The sequence below is a fragment of the Apteryx rowi genome, unplaced genomic scaffold (assembly GCF_003343035.1).
Source record: "Apteryx rowi isolate R43461 unplaced genomic scaffold, aptRow1 scaffold_181, whole genome shotgun sequence".
Taxonomy (NCBI): domain Eukaryota; kingdom Metazoa; phylum Chordata; class Aves; order Apterygiformes; family Apterygidae; genus Apteryx; species Apteryx rowi.
The window spans coordinates 1411820-1425615 of record NW_020448097.1 but is presented as its reverse complement, the minus strand read 5'-3'; the positions used below and the strand labels follow the sequence as shown (position 1 = coordinate 1425615).

The 13796-nt window shown below is 41.8% G+C and overlaps 1 pseudogene; it reads left to right on the top strand.

The window, feature by feature from the left end:
* The first annotated feature begins 12965 nt into the window (after window positions 1-12965).
* Window positions 12966-13088, top strand: LOC112963981 (annotated as a pseudogene).
* The last annotated feature ends 708 nt before the right edge of the window (window positions 13089-13796 follow it).

The following is a 13796-nucleotide window of genomic DNA, read 5'->3' as shown; positions in this document are numbered from 1 at the left end:
TACTAGTGATTCTGTTCCAAGAATCAGTTCCCTTGGGAACATCATATATTTTTCAATCAAACCATAGTCTCCCACCAGAGCTCTGTACAAAGGTAAATAGGGCAACCGACCCCTTTTCTTTTCCGAATGCATTTTGCATTTATGAAAATGAAAGTGTCATTTCAAAATGCAAAATCGAAATCCTGCTTATACTCTGTCAAATATAATTGTTTACTTTTCTGAAAGTTATTCCTCCCTTCTGAATTCTGCTTCAAAAGGTATGCAAAATATACTCATATTTTTATATATACTCATATACATATGACCTATATTCACATGAATATATTTCTATGTATACTCATCTTTTGCAAATGGCTATTACATTAAATCTGTGAATACTTTCAGTTAATTTGTAGGACATATAGCACTCTATCTATTTGTCTAAACTGCATGTATATATCTGCAATTCTAGTTTCATTTGCTGCTGGCTTCCTCCTTACATTTGTTCTTTTAAACCTCCCAGGTTCTAATTCACTGGCACTTTCTAGTCCTTTTTTTATTCATTTGAATCCCTGAAATACCTATCCCAGGACTCCTTAATTCCTCCCCAAAACAAACCCTTTTGGATGGTTCAGCCCTAAAGGTGTGGATTTCTCAACTCTGGGCCTGTTTAACACACCTATTTTCTCAGAAGTTGTTTCCACTTCAGGTCAGTCCATGCACAACCAGAATGATTCATGCATTTTCAATACATAGGAATACGGAGAAATATTCATAGTAAACATTTTGATTTTGAAATGGGAAATGTTGATTGTTTTCAGATTCCTCAGTTCTCCTTCCTGATTAGCGTCTCATATGGAAGAAGTTTATGTAAAGCTGATGTTCACAGGCTCTGGAATATGCAATATCATTCTCCACCAAACAATTCTTGTCAACACCTATAGTCTTTTTCTTTGTTGGACTCTTGGTGAAAATTGCTGGAGCTCATGTTTTAATGTTCCCATCTCCATTATTTATAATAAACTGAGTTAGGAGTGACAACTTACCAAAACATAGTTACAGTTTTTAGTAGATCTTTTAATTTTTTGTATACTTTAAGCATGAAGTTTGCTCTTTTTAAAGCAGAGGATGCTTAGCCTAACAATCTCAAAATGCAATTAAAACATAATATAGGGAAATTTTATAGCTGTCCACCAGATGTCCTGAAGAATTTCTCTAAGGAAAAAACATGTAATCTGTTTTCAACATCCTCACAGCTTTCTGGAACATTCAACCTTTTGAGCTGGCAGAATTTACTATCTCCTGGAGGTAAATATTTTGGGGAAAATTTGAAGAAGAGTCTTTTAATGTTTTCTCTTGTCTTTCTTTCTGACAGAGCCTGCAAGCCGCTTTCCAGGCTGTACACGATGTTCCCAGCCACATCAGCTTTGTTTGCTATCAGCAGCCCTCAGCTTCTAACCTCTCATCATGTTCCTCATTAGCTTGTGTCATGGGCTGATTTATGACCATCCCCTTCAGCAAGGCTATCCCACGTCTCACAGCCCGGTTGGGTAGTGCACAATACATTAGGAACATCCAGCCTAATCTCTTTGCGAAAGTATTATCACGTGTCATCAAGTTGTAGCTCAGTTTGCGATGGCAAAATGCCTCCTTTGGGGTCTTTTTAGCTGTGTGGGTAGGGCTGGCACACTGCCACTGGACCTTGTCTGCAGACACACTACAGGGGCAATCTTCAGGGTTACCCTTTATTCTCTAATAACTGGATAAAAAATAAGCTTTTTAGACCGAGTTGGTCTTTCAGCGCAGCCTGGGTTCTGATGGCTCCCTGCTCAGCCTGCGTGCTGCTTGCTTTTTCCATAGAAGAAGCAGAGCGCTGCAGCTTTGTTCTCGCAGTGCCGAAGAGGACTTTTATAGCACATGAGTCATAACTAGAAAACTAGCCCCAGCCAATGTAAACCCCAGCTTGCGCACACTCGCATAATCTCACACATTATCTCTAGATCTGGTCAGGAACCAGGATTTTGTAGTTCAAGCATTTGCAGTGCTGGGGGGAGGGAGCAGCACTAAGCACTTGAACATAGCGCAACATGCTTTGGTTTCCCAGAAAAAGAAAATCCCCTCCAAAATAATTTTTAGAGCTGCCAAGACATCATGTTTTGGTACGTTTAACTTCCTTTTTGTTTTTGTTTGCACACCAAGGCATATTTGTACATGAAAAGGGCAACACAGAAACATCAAAATCACATGAGTTGGAACTGAATTGAAATGGATGGTTAAAATATTTTCTCATCTGTCAACACTGATATCAACATTACCCCACAAAACATCTAGCTGAAACTGCTTTTTGACAGAAGACTGTTTGGTCTAAAGAGTATTTTTGGTGTTTTTTTCCCCTTAGTTTTTAGTTTTGTTTTGTTTGGGTTTTTTTTGAGTCCTAAGACATGTGTATGTGTTTGGGATTGTAATAATTTTGGGATGAGCTTCTCATCTGCATGCTACACATGGCATCCCCTGGCAGATGAGCAATTGAATTTGCACCTTGTGGTCTACATGTGATGCCACCATGACTAGACTGGCAGGATGTGCCAAGGGCGCATCCTCTGGTTCAGAGAGCTCCCACTAAACCCATAGCATCTTGGAGTATTTTGGGACGTCACCTGCAAATCCTTCACCCCAGAAAAGCTCAGGGACCTACAGGCTTCCATGATAATCTCCTGATTATCCAAAATCACACTTCTGTGGGAGCCTGCAGCAAACCACTTGTGCCTGTACAGGCTTGGGATAATTCTGGAGTTAACCTCTTTGCTTAGGCATCCTCATCTGCAAATTGAGGAATAACAATACACTTCAGAGGGGTGGTAGGCTAAGGATTAACTGCTATGCTGCTTTGAAGCACTATATACATGCCGAATATTATAATCATCCTAAATATGAGGCCAGGATAATCCAAGTATTTTTGCAGCCCCAGAATCCTATTTGGTTTCATCTGTTTTAATTAACAAATTTAATTTCACATTATTAGGGAAAACAAGAATAAAAAAAATAGAGCTTGCATATGCTTTATTACAAATTATTGTTATCAGCTGCCCTGCAGGACTCCAGTCGGCACTAAATATGAACAATGGTTAAATTACAGGGGTCATGGAATGAGCACAATCAAAATGCAAACACTTTTCTTTTACGTGAGACAGGAAGAGGAAAAAAAAAAAGAAGAATCCTTGGAACCTCCTTGGAGCCACTAGGACTGCAGAGAAATGTATGAAGTAAACTGTAAAACTGATTACTAGGCTCAAAAAGGCTAACATGCAATTTGTGTTCTTTTTATGTAGATTAAATGCATTCACTGCAGCTCATAGAGCTTAGATGCTCAGCAGGGATTCAGAGGGCTGGGTATCAGTCAACCACAGCCAGCCACTAAACCACAGGGCAAAATCTGCTATTGTACATTAGAATAGTCACTTAATCTATCTTAATGGGTGAAAAACCCAAGGGACAAATGTATATTAAAATCAGCAAGTTAGTTGTAACATTTAAGAAAAGCTGTAAATATTTTTCGAGATAACGCTGTAAAACATTATTAATGAGTCAGAAATCCTCTTGAATGTCTTTACATTTAGCTCTTGAAAATGCAGCTGCCTAGCAGTCCATGTCTATTGATTGGGAGGAAACCCAAAGGCATGAAACGCTCGCCGTAAGGCTGTGCATGGAATAAACAAGGCAAAAATCAAGCAGGATTTCCTTTGGCAATCTGAAGGAAATTGTGTCTGATCGGTTTCTGGTAAGCACATGAAGTGTGTTGCTCAGACTCCTCTGCCTAGCACAGAAAGCTGCAGATGCAGCTACGCGGATATGGGTGCTGGCAATAGCGGTAAAATCAGCTTGGAGAAAATTACCCTGACAAAGAGAAAGTAGTGGCTAGTGCAAGGCCCTTTCCCATCCACAGCAGAACACAAAAAGCCCAACCTTCTGCTACCCTTTTTGCCAGGATTTGGGGTTACTGGAAACTGAGAAGCAGTAACACAACCTAATCCTCAGCTTGAAAAGATTCCTATTTATTTTGCTTGTCTAGGGTTTCCTAGGCCTCGTCTAGCTTCGATTCTCCTGACAGAAGGTCTTCTCCCCACACTACTTATATCCTATTTAGAGCTAATTGAGCCTGCCTGCCATCATGGCTCAGAAATAATTACTTTGCCATAATTAGTCTTAAATCAGGATTTTTACACCTGTGCTGAGGGAGGCTGGCCAAAACACCCTGGCATTCCCATACATGGCCCCAGAATCACTCTGTAAACAAAGGCCACAGCCGCTGTACAGAGTGCAGACACACACAGATACAGGCAGAGAGCCAGAGGTGCCCTGTAAACTGTGTCCCAGTGCTATTTTGGAAAATACTCTCAGAAAAACAAATCCTCCTGAAGTCTTCAAATTCCGTTTCACCTTAACTGGATGTAGCATGGGGTTTTCACCAGCTGTCTCCTCTATATGCTTTCCAGTCCCCATCAGATGCTGTTGCAGGAGAGTCCTTATAAGTCAGAAAACTGCCTTTTGTGTAAACCTATGCTCCAAAAGCACAGTCTGAGTTGGTCACTCTGTGGGCTACAAGTGAAACCGTGAGGTGGGGGAAATGCATGAGCCATGGAGAGCTATTGAACATTCATCTTGGTCTTCAAAACACTGCTGTTGGCAGGAGTCAGGAAAGCCTCCCCCAGCACTATGAGCTGGCCAAGGTGCGGTGCTGGACTGAGCAGGAAAAGCTGAGTGACCTTGAAGGCCAGAGTAATAGAAAGCAAATGAAATTCAATAGTTATTGAATGCAAGGTCTCGCACTCAGGGACTGAACAAGCATTTCTGTCATAAGCTGGAGGCTCGTGTGTCAGAAATTACACACAGGGCAGAAAAACCTGGGACTGCTGGTCAGGCACAGGACAGCTATGCATCACCAGGGCAATGCAGCACTATGAAATGCAAACACTGTTTCAAGATGAGTTAGGAAAGATATTTCCAGTGGAGCTGGGGAAACATTATGCTGCTGACCAGTTCGTGAGAGGCGATGTTGTATAGTCCTTGTTACCCACCTGTGAAGAAAATTTTCTCTCTCCAGGCTAAGAAGCAGCGGCTTCTGGATGAGCTTCTCCTATGAGGAACACATACATATGGTCTACTGCACAGTGTAGTTTCCACACTGCAATATATGTCTGTGTGTATCTGTGGGCTTATACATTTCAGATAGCAGCATGCAGCACAAAAATCTCTTTTCTTCACTCACTGTGGAGCCACCCCCCATCCTTCAAGGCCATCTCTGTAGGTGGGATATAGGGACTAGGAGATAAAAAGCCTCAGAGCCACTTTTGCTCTGCGGACAGGCAGATTTTTAAGCTTTCTTAATTCTCACCAGTAGTTCAGGTATCTGACACCATCAAGCTGATGCACAGGTTGGTCTGCTGGGTCAGATATGGCCAAGAAAGACTGATCAAGAGTGGGGACAGATGCCAGCACAGGACCAGTCAGGAGCAGACAGAGCTGGTTATGTCAGTCTGGTCAGGCACCTTTACCTAGGTACACTACAGCCACATAAAGAGGACAGTCCTAGTCCTAGAGAGCTTGCAGTTTTCCACTAAGGCTGTCCTAATTCTCTGTTTTATTTAGGTGAAAAAAAAAAATTGCTGAGCTGCTTTAGTCCTCGTTTTCTGTAACATCCTGTTTCCTACATGCCATATTAAAAGCAGGTTTCCAGTTTGATAATTGCACATTAGCTATAGATCGCATGGCAAGGACACGTTTCTTTCATTTGGACTATCCTGTTTTCAATATAACCTCCCAATCTTTTCCACCTATTGATCATAACATTCCATGAACAACGAACAGACTATGAACAGTTGTGAAGTCTGATTTCCTCACTGCTTCCATAAGGTCAGTGAATCATATACATCACATATCGACTGCATCTGCTCTGCCATTTAATTTTGTTCAATAGCTATATCACACATGAAGGTGAAGTATAAATGTCTGCCTCCATACAAGATCTGGAAGATTGGTCAAAATCATTGTTATATTTTAACCTTAGAAATCTGTGAAGTCTGCATTCTCCATTCTACTGGGAAATAGGCATTACTGTAATTTATGTTTAATAACCCACTGCTTAGCCCATTGCTACACATCAACATGTCATGAAAAATACCCTGGGATTATTAGACTATAATATTTTTGGTTCCTATTATGTTGAAGAAGGGAAAGCTCTGAATCATATAAAGGCTTAGGTGGCTTTCAAAAACTTAGCTGTTTTGCAAGAGGCACTGAGTTTTTAAGTCCATTTTTTGAAAAATAATAAAACTGGCATTTCTATTGCACTGTTCAAGTATTATGTATATTTTAAGTGTGGGATTTTCTTCTACGTGTGAAATTTATCTTCCAGACATCACTTCCTTTCCTATCGTAACTGGAAGATGAAATGATAAAATACCCTGGATTACACAGTCTGAGATATTCTGGCTAATGTCTCTATTTTAAAAGCCAATATACACAGTGGTATTTACAGCTCTTGCCTGGAGAATGGTTTATCATAATTTTCTTTTATTAAAGAAGTTTGAAGTAAATCTCACTCATTCTCCAAAGACATGAAAGTCCCCATTGCTAAGGAAATCACATGGATTCAGCCTTCCTTCGTCTGTATTGGTGAGAACAATGATCTTCATGTTGACTCAGAATATACATCCTTGTGTAAGCCCACTAGATGCCACCAAGGTCCCTTCAATTCCCCCAACTTCTGTGTCTTCAGGTCATGGCCATCGTCATGCTGCCACAGGCCTCTGAGGGTTCACTGGACTCAGATCAGCTAATAAACCTAACTGTTGAATTACAAGGCATCCCTTGGCTTTGATGGTCAGAAGCACTTCTGGACTGTGTTTCTATGTAACGTGGATAGAAATAATTGACAACAGCTTATATGCACGATCACTAGTAATGGATGAAGTAAGCTGCAACAGGTTTGAGAACACAGATGATTCACATTATAGTTCACTGCTGGTTCTTTGAATTAATAATGCTACATACTTAAATGCTATCATATTTTTATATATTGCTACAAATTCACTGCTACCTAATTCTTCATGGTCATTGCTAAATGGTAAATCATGGCCTCTGAGACTTTCTGATCCTGAGAGCACCAGGCTCTAATGCATGAACTAAAAGAGAATTAGCTCTTAGCAATAGAATCAAAAGCACAAAATTGAATCAATTTGACTTCATCCAAGTAAATTACATGGGTTGTGCTACATTAATGTAAATAAAATGTGTACATACCAGATGATGGTGATGCTGCAGAGGCCAAACATGTTAGGGAAAAACAGGCAAACCTAGGTTAGGAAAGCTTTAAAAATACTATTCAGTTTCTGTATCCTTTTACTGGTAAAGGCAAATGCTTCACTTGCTCTGAATCCAGTTATCCATGGCCACAGAAAACCAGAAAAGCTCCTCTGAAATGAGCCAAAATTGTGTTTTCAAGAGGAAAGGTCTCTCTTCCTTAAGTCCTTTCCTGGGAGCTCTTCCAGATCTAAAATGAGCGTCCCTAGGAAACAGGAAAGCTCTCTTTCCCAGTGACATGACTCTCTCATTTCTTTCTCTGAAGGATTAAATTTGTACATTGCATGGTCTGATTCTCTGGTTTCCCATATGCCATACTTGTGCTGAAAGGCTGCCACAGCAAAAAGAAGGACTTTGTAACCAGTTTGCATTCTTGTACAGTGCTGCAGAATGGAAAGCCTTAGGCTCATGGTGGTGTTTTGTATAAAAAAGCTATTAACTCGTCAAGGACTACATCTTGCTCATCCTGCTCTGGACAGGTTACATTCTGCGGAAATTCCCACATCTGGAAGAAGGAAAAAAATCCTCTAGCAGGTGGCTGGGTTCTTTTGGTGATGGTGGGCTTTCTAGGTTAGTTTTTTTTTTGTTTTTAAATGGTGGCTGTTCAGAGGAATGTTAGAGTAAATCCTGAGAGATGGAATAAAAGTCAGAGGGCAGGGGAAGCTGTTGGGGGTGCAATACAAATTCATTTAGCACATTGCTCTGCAATTTATCACATAGGTCTCACCTCCACATATATGGTATGTGTTATATATTTAGGGACAGAGATGAGACACAGTCGGCAAATGGCTTTCCTGTTCTTTGCACTGACAAACCGGTTTTATAAACTGGAAGTTATTTACTGACACACAGTATTTCTGTCAGTGAGACCCAGCAGTGTTTTGATCTGCTGTCTCTCCCCGAGGTAGGGTTATGCTGCAGGAGTTGCGTCTCCATGAGAACCACGTCTGAACCGGGCTGCCTTGTGCCAGCCCAATAAGCAGATTGGGAATGCCTAAGTGCTCAGATTTAGACTTTTCCATGAAGCACCTAGCACTGTGAAAATACTGATCAAAGCACGAAGCAGTGTTTGTGAGCAGCGTAAGGGTGACTGGACTTGGCAATGAGCTGGGTATTTAACTATTTAATTGCTGCAAGTCCACCTTCAGAAAGCCAGGGTGTCACTGCACAGCCCCCCGGCGCTTTCAGCATGCGGGCAGCGAGGTCCCTGACTGTGCTGCCTATGGGGAGTGCAAGAGGAATATGCCGGGCAAATCCCCACACCACTTCCTCTCGGTAATGTCAGCCAGAGGAGCTGATGATGGCAAAGGCTCTGTGCTGGGGGCTGTGCAGGTGAGTTGCAAAAAGGAGAGCCTCGCCATGAAACCTGCATGTAAATGGGGTACAAGGGGTGGGCAAAACAGGCTGAGAAATGGGTTAGAAAGGTGGGGGAACAATAAAAGGACCAGAGTCTGCAGAAAACCAGAAGTCACAGCTCATATTTGCCTAACCAGCCCCAGATGGCAGAGATTTGGAGGTATCATGGCTGAGGAAAGTTTTCAGGAGAAACTTAGAAAAGGGAAAAGATAGCTTTGTGAAACCTGAAGGTCACTTTTCCTGTGCACGGAGAAATGTATGGAAGTGCCTGAGTAGGAAACGGGCATGCCAGGAACAAAAGCAGACCAAAAGACAGAAAGGAAGAAGAAGGTCAATGGCTTCATAAGCTAAAAGACATTGAAGACAAGAGCCCATATGACAAATGGCCACACAACCTGTTATGAGCCTCATGCTATCGCAGCATTGCAAATGAGCGACAACCGGCTTGCAGGTGGCAGTGGGGGCAGTTCCACTGCCTTCTTTCTCCTTTCCTCCTTAAATCTCTGCTCTTGTTAGAAACAAACAAACAAAAGCGTCCTGTTCTCTAATCTATAAAGCTTTGTTAAAGCGCTGGCTCAGAATCAGAGGCTTTTACTGAGCAAAACTTTGTTTCATTGAACTCCATTTCATTCCCATTTCAATGGGAAATTTTATCAGTTTCTTCACTGTAAATTCAGAATGAACTGCCTTTAGAATATGGCCCATTTTCTGGATTACTGAACACCCCTTGGCTTGTGGTATTGTGCTTAAATCCATCTGTGGCTATATTTATTACAATTTTTTTTTTTTTTTTTAACTTGCTTGAACTCTGAAAGGGGGAAGGTCAACTGATGCAACCTCATAAAATCCCAGTGCAAATGTAGGGACTGTCAAGAAATTTCATATGTTTAGGATTTCTGGCATTTCAAAAAGAAATATTGATTGTCCTTTTCCCATTTGCCTGGAGCAGGTGAATGAAGAAACTTCTGAAGCAATAATTTATTGTGTCTTTACCGATTCACTGAAGCATTTATGAATATAGCCCAAAGTCTCTTGACATTAGCTGCTTGATATGTTATCACACTATTTCATACAGAAACTCGGAGAGCAAACTTGGCTCTCTGTTCAAAGTCATAAATGCTAGACAGCCCTGTGCATGATGAAATAGGCTACCAGACTGTGAGCCAGGGAGGTTTTAAGCCTTTATTTAACCCTTCTCTGACCCACATTGCTCCAGTCTGTTTTGCTTTGGCACCTGCCATGCTACAGAGTGCTCTAGTCTGCTTGGCTCTGAAGCAATACATGTATTCAAGTGAGTGAGGACGTGAGGACAGGTTGGGCACACATTCTGCGTGAGTTGAGACAGGAAGGAGGGGGTGAGGCAGGGGTGGCAGCACCCCCAGGCAGTTGAAGGCCTGCGCTGAGTTTCCTTTTGAAGACATTTTAATCATCAGTCAAAAAGAGGTTGCAAGCTGGAAGCTGCAGCTGACAAGACAAAGGAGGAAATTGTTTTAATTATGCTGAGAACATCATGATTAAAAGAGGTGAGTGGGGCAGGGGCTCAGGTTGAAGGACAGAGGGAGATTCCTGTCTGTCATGTCTATAAGCAATCCTACCATGACATGGTAGTAGCACACACATGGCTTTAATTAAATAAGACAGTCAAGTAATTACAGTGTTTAAGTTGGCCAAGTTTTGGAAGAGATGCTCCTGTGGCCTTGAGACTACGAAGTGTTGGTACCTCCGGCAGTGGGAATCACGGAGGGGCGCAGGGCAGGACCAAGCCCATTGCGGAGAAAGGTCCAGCATATGTTGGACATGACTCTGCTCTCTTCCTCCTTGCAGTGACATTGACTTTTGGCCATGGTGTGGAGGCTGAAAGGAAGATACACATACCCATTTCTCGTTAACAAACTCCTTTAACTTACTCACATCACCCTAAGGGGATCCCAAGAAACTTGGTACTTAATGATAGCAGGAATCTTCAAAAATTGCATCCTAAAATCCTGAGCCCACTTATAATGCTAATCATGCCAATTTCAAAACCAAATTACTTCAGTCAGGGCACAGTCAGGTTTGAGATGGCAGCACTGAACGTGCAGCGATAAATGTCGGTCTGATTTGCTAATTTATGCCCATGTTGAACTGGTGCAAGTCAGCAGGTAAAGTATGAAGCGAAGGCAGAGCTGGCCCACAAACATAAATGTTTTGTGCTCATTCACGCTACAAAAGCAGTGGAAGAGCCCAGAACTAAACCTAGATCAGTGTCTGAACTTCGGCAGGGAGATATGCCTTCCCTCTACATAGCAAATACGGATCTGAAATCCTAACTGCTGTTATCAGTAAACTGTAACTATTTAAGATCTGTAGGCCTAAGTAATTTGAGCCCAAGAGCGACAAAACAACAGGCAGAAAAGTCCTCTGAGCTGTCTTTAAGCACTGGGGAAATCCCCAAAAGATGGGAGAGGGAATGAGGAATAAAAACAAATGAAAAGAAGACCAAGAAGTCCCTAAAAGCTAATGTCAGGCCAATATTTTAGAAAGGCAATGGAATGATACAAGAGACACTAAACCAGTTATCTTGGCATTGAACCCGGGTAAAGCCATGGGAAAGGCTGATAGGGGATGCAATCAGAAAAAAAATTAAAAGATGAGAGTGTGATTAATGGCAATGAAGAACATTTTATGGAAAACAGGTTTTGTCAGATATACTTAATGGAATATTTTTGATGATGTCACAAGTCTGGAGGATACAGATAACTGTATTGCCATAAAGTACCTGAATTTCTGTATTTTGGGGAAAAAGAACACTATACAAAACCAACAGCCCACATTCAAACTAGTTAACTGATAGACTGAAAAAGAAATTGGTAGGGAAGGGCAATCCCATAGACAGTGGTTGTAGTGGGAGGCTAATCTTGATCTAATGTTATCTAATATAGTTTTTAGAACCTGGAAAGACCTACATCTTTGGTGAGGAGTGCTGAGGTGAACCACATGCATTTTCATATACGTCTAGTCACAGCTATGAATTTAGAAATAGAGGAAGTAGATCAGAAACGTAAGATGAGGGGTTGTATTCTGGAAAGCATTGATGCTAAATAGGCTCGGAAGTCACAGGAGGTAAATAACTGAAGTCATATGAGATAAATAATGGAATATGTTCCTTCTGGTGTAATGATTTAGCTGGAGGAACAAAGTGGGATTCAAGAACATCTAAGCAAGTAGAAATAGAGATATGGTATCATCACAGCATACAATGAAATTATCTGTCTGTGAGAGCATTACTGTAATGCTGAGTCCTGTCCTGGTGTCCAGACATCAGAAGCAGTCAGGATCACTTGGAAAGGTCTAGGAGTGAGCCACATGCTTTGGCACTGGAGCCTGCAGAAGCGAGAGCTAATTAGTTTACATGAGAGAAATTTAAGATGAGGCTCGATAAGAATCTCTGAGTCCTACTTAAGAAGAGCTTTCTGATGGCAATGAGCTCCTTAATATGACACAAAAGCATTATGAGATCCAGTGCTTGGAAGCTTAAGCTAGACACATTCAGAATAGCAATTAGGTGTACCCTTTTTTTGCAGTGTGGCTAACCACTGGAAGTTATTACCCAGAGATCAGCATACAGGTCTAGTCCTTAAGCCGGACTGAGAAGCCCTGAGGAGAAATGCTCCTCTGTGAAACAGACTTATGGTCTCATTGCAGATGCTCTTGGGTGGGATTATTTATTATCTCCATGTAGTTGCAGAAGGGCAGGCTAAATGTCATACTGAGGCAGACCCCAGAGTCCTCTCATTCCTCTTTAAAGCTGTGCAAGCTGCAACTGTGGGCAGTGGGGCAATAACTGTGGGGACAATGTAATGCCAGGCCCAGGTGCCAAGAAACAGAGCGAGCGGGAGCAAACTGTACTAGGTCCACTGGTGTTGATGACAAACCGCTTTCTGCCACCACTAATAAGACACACTGATGGATGCTGCTACCAGTCTGCTTTTCGTCTGTATTAAACAACTGGATGGGCCTGAAAACTGTAAGAGAAAAGTGAGATGGATAAATGGTTTTCCATCCACAGTCACCTTAGGATGAATATGCAATCAGTTGTGTAAACTCCAAGTAATGCTGAAATGGGCATTTCATGAGGTGGAGCCGAAAGGCTTGGAAACAATGAAAGCATTTGAGCTCTGTCCCCTCCACCCTCTCTCCCTGCACACACACGCGTCCATTCAAAGTAAAAAATGTTCAAAAAATAGCATTCTACATCAATGACCACATTTCCATTAACCTCAGTAGATAAGATCGCTTCTCGGCCTTTTGGCTAAGATCAGGTGTAGTATCTGTTCTTATCAGTTTAATATCTGATGCATCCTCGATGAGAGGACTTTTTCTTTTTGGACAAGAGGCAACGGGCACAAACCAAAACACAGGAAGTTCCATCTGAATATGAAGAGAAACTTCTTTACTGTGAGGGTGACAGAGCACTGGAACAGGTTGCCCAGAGAGGTTGTGGAGTCTCCTTCTCTGGAGATATTCAAAACCCACCTGGACGCGATCCTGTGCAACGTGCTCTAGGTGACCCTGCTTGAGCAGGGGGTTGGACTAGATGATCTCCAGAGGTCCCTTCCAACCTCAACCACTCTGTGATTCTGTGATTCTGTGATAAGCGGTACTGCCGTGAAAAAAAAGTAACCACAAAGTATGGTGCTTTTGCTACACAAAATAGTTTTACTCAGTTTATAATATGCTATAATACCTAATATGCTGATGTAATACGTACACACCTGAGGACACACAAAATGCATTCTTGACCTGAAGAATGTGCAGAAACGTGCTCCAAAATTTCTCATGACAGAGCCCAGCAAAATGGTTGCTAGCGTGCCATTAATGGGATCCATACCAGAAAAGCTCATTCAAACCACTAGCGGTTTGCAGAGCTGCTTCTCAAATGACTAGTTCGTTGCTTTTCACAAAATAAAAATTCTTGGGTCTATAAGTTATTGTCTTATACAAATGCAGCAAAAGAATGGGTAAGAAATGAGCTAGAGAGTAACAGTAAACAGACGTGGTAGCGTATGATATGCACAGCTCATTTTAAACAGCCTAGTCTTAAAGTGTATCAGTTGTTTTTA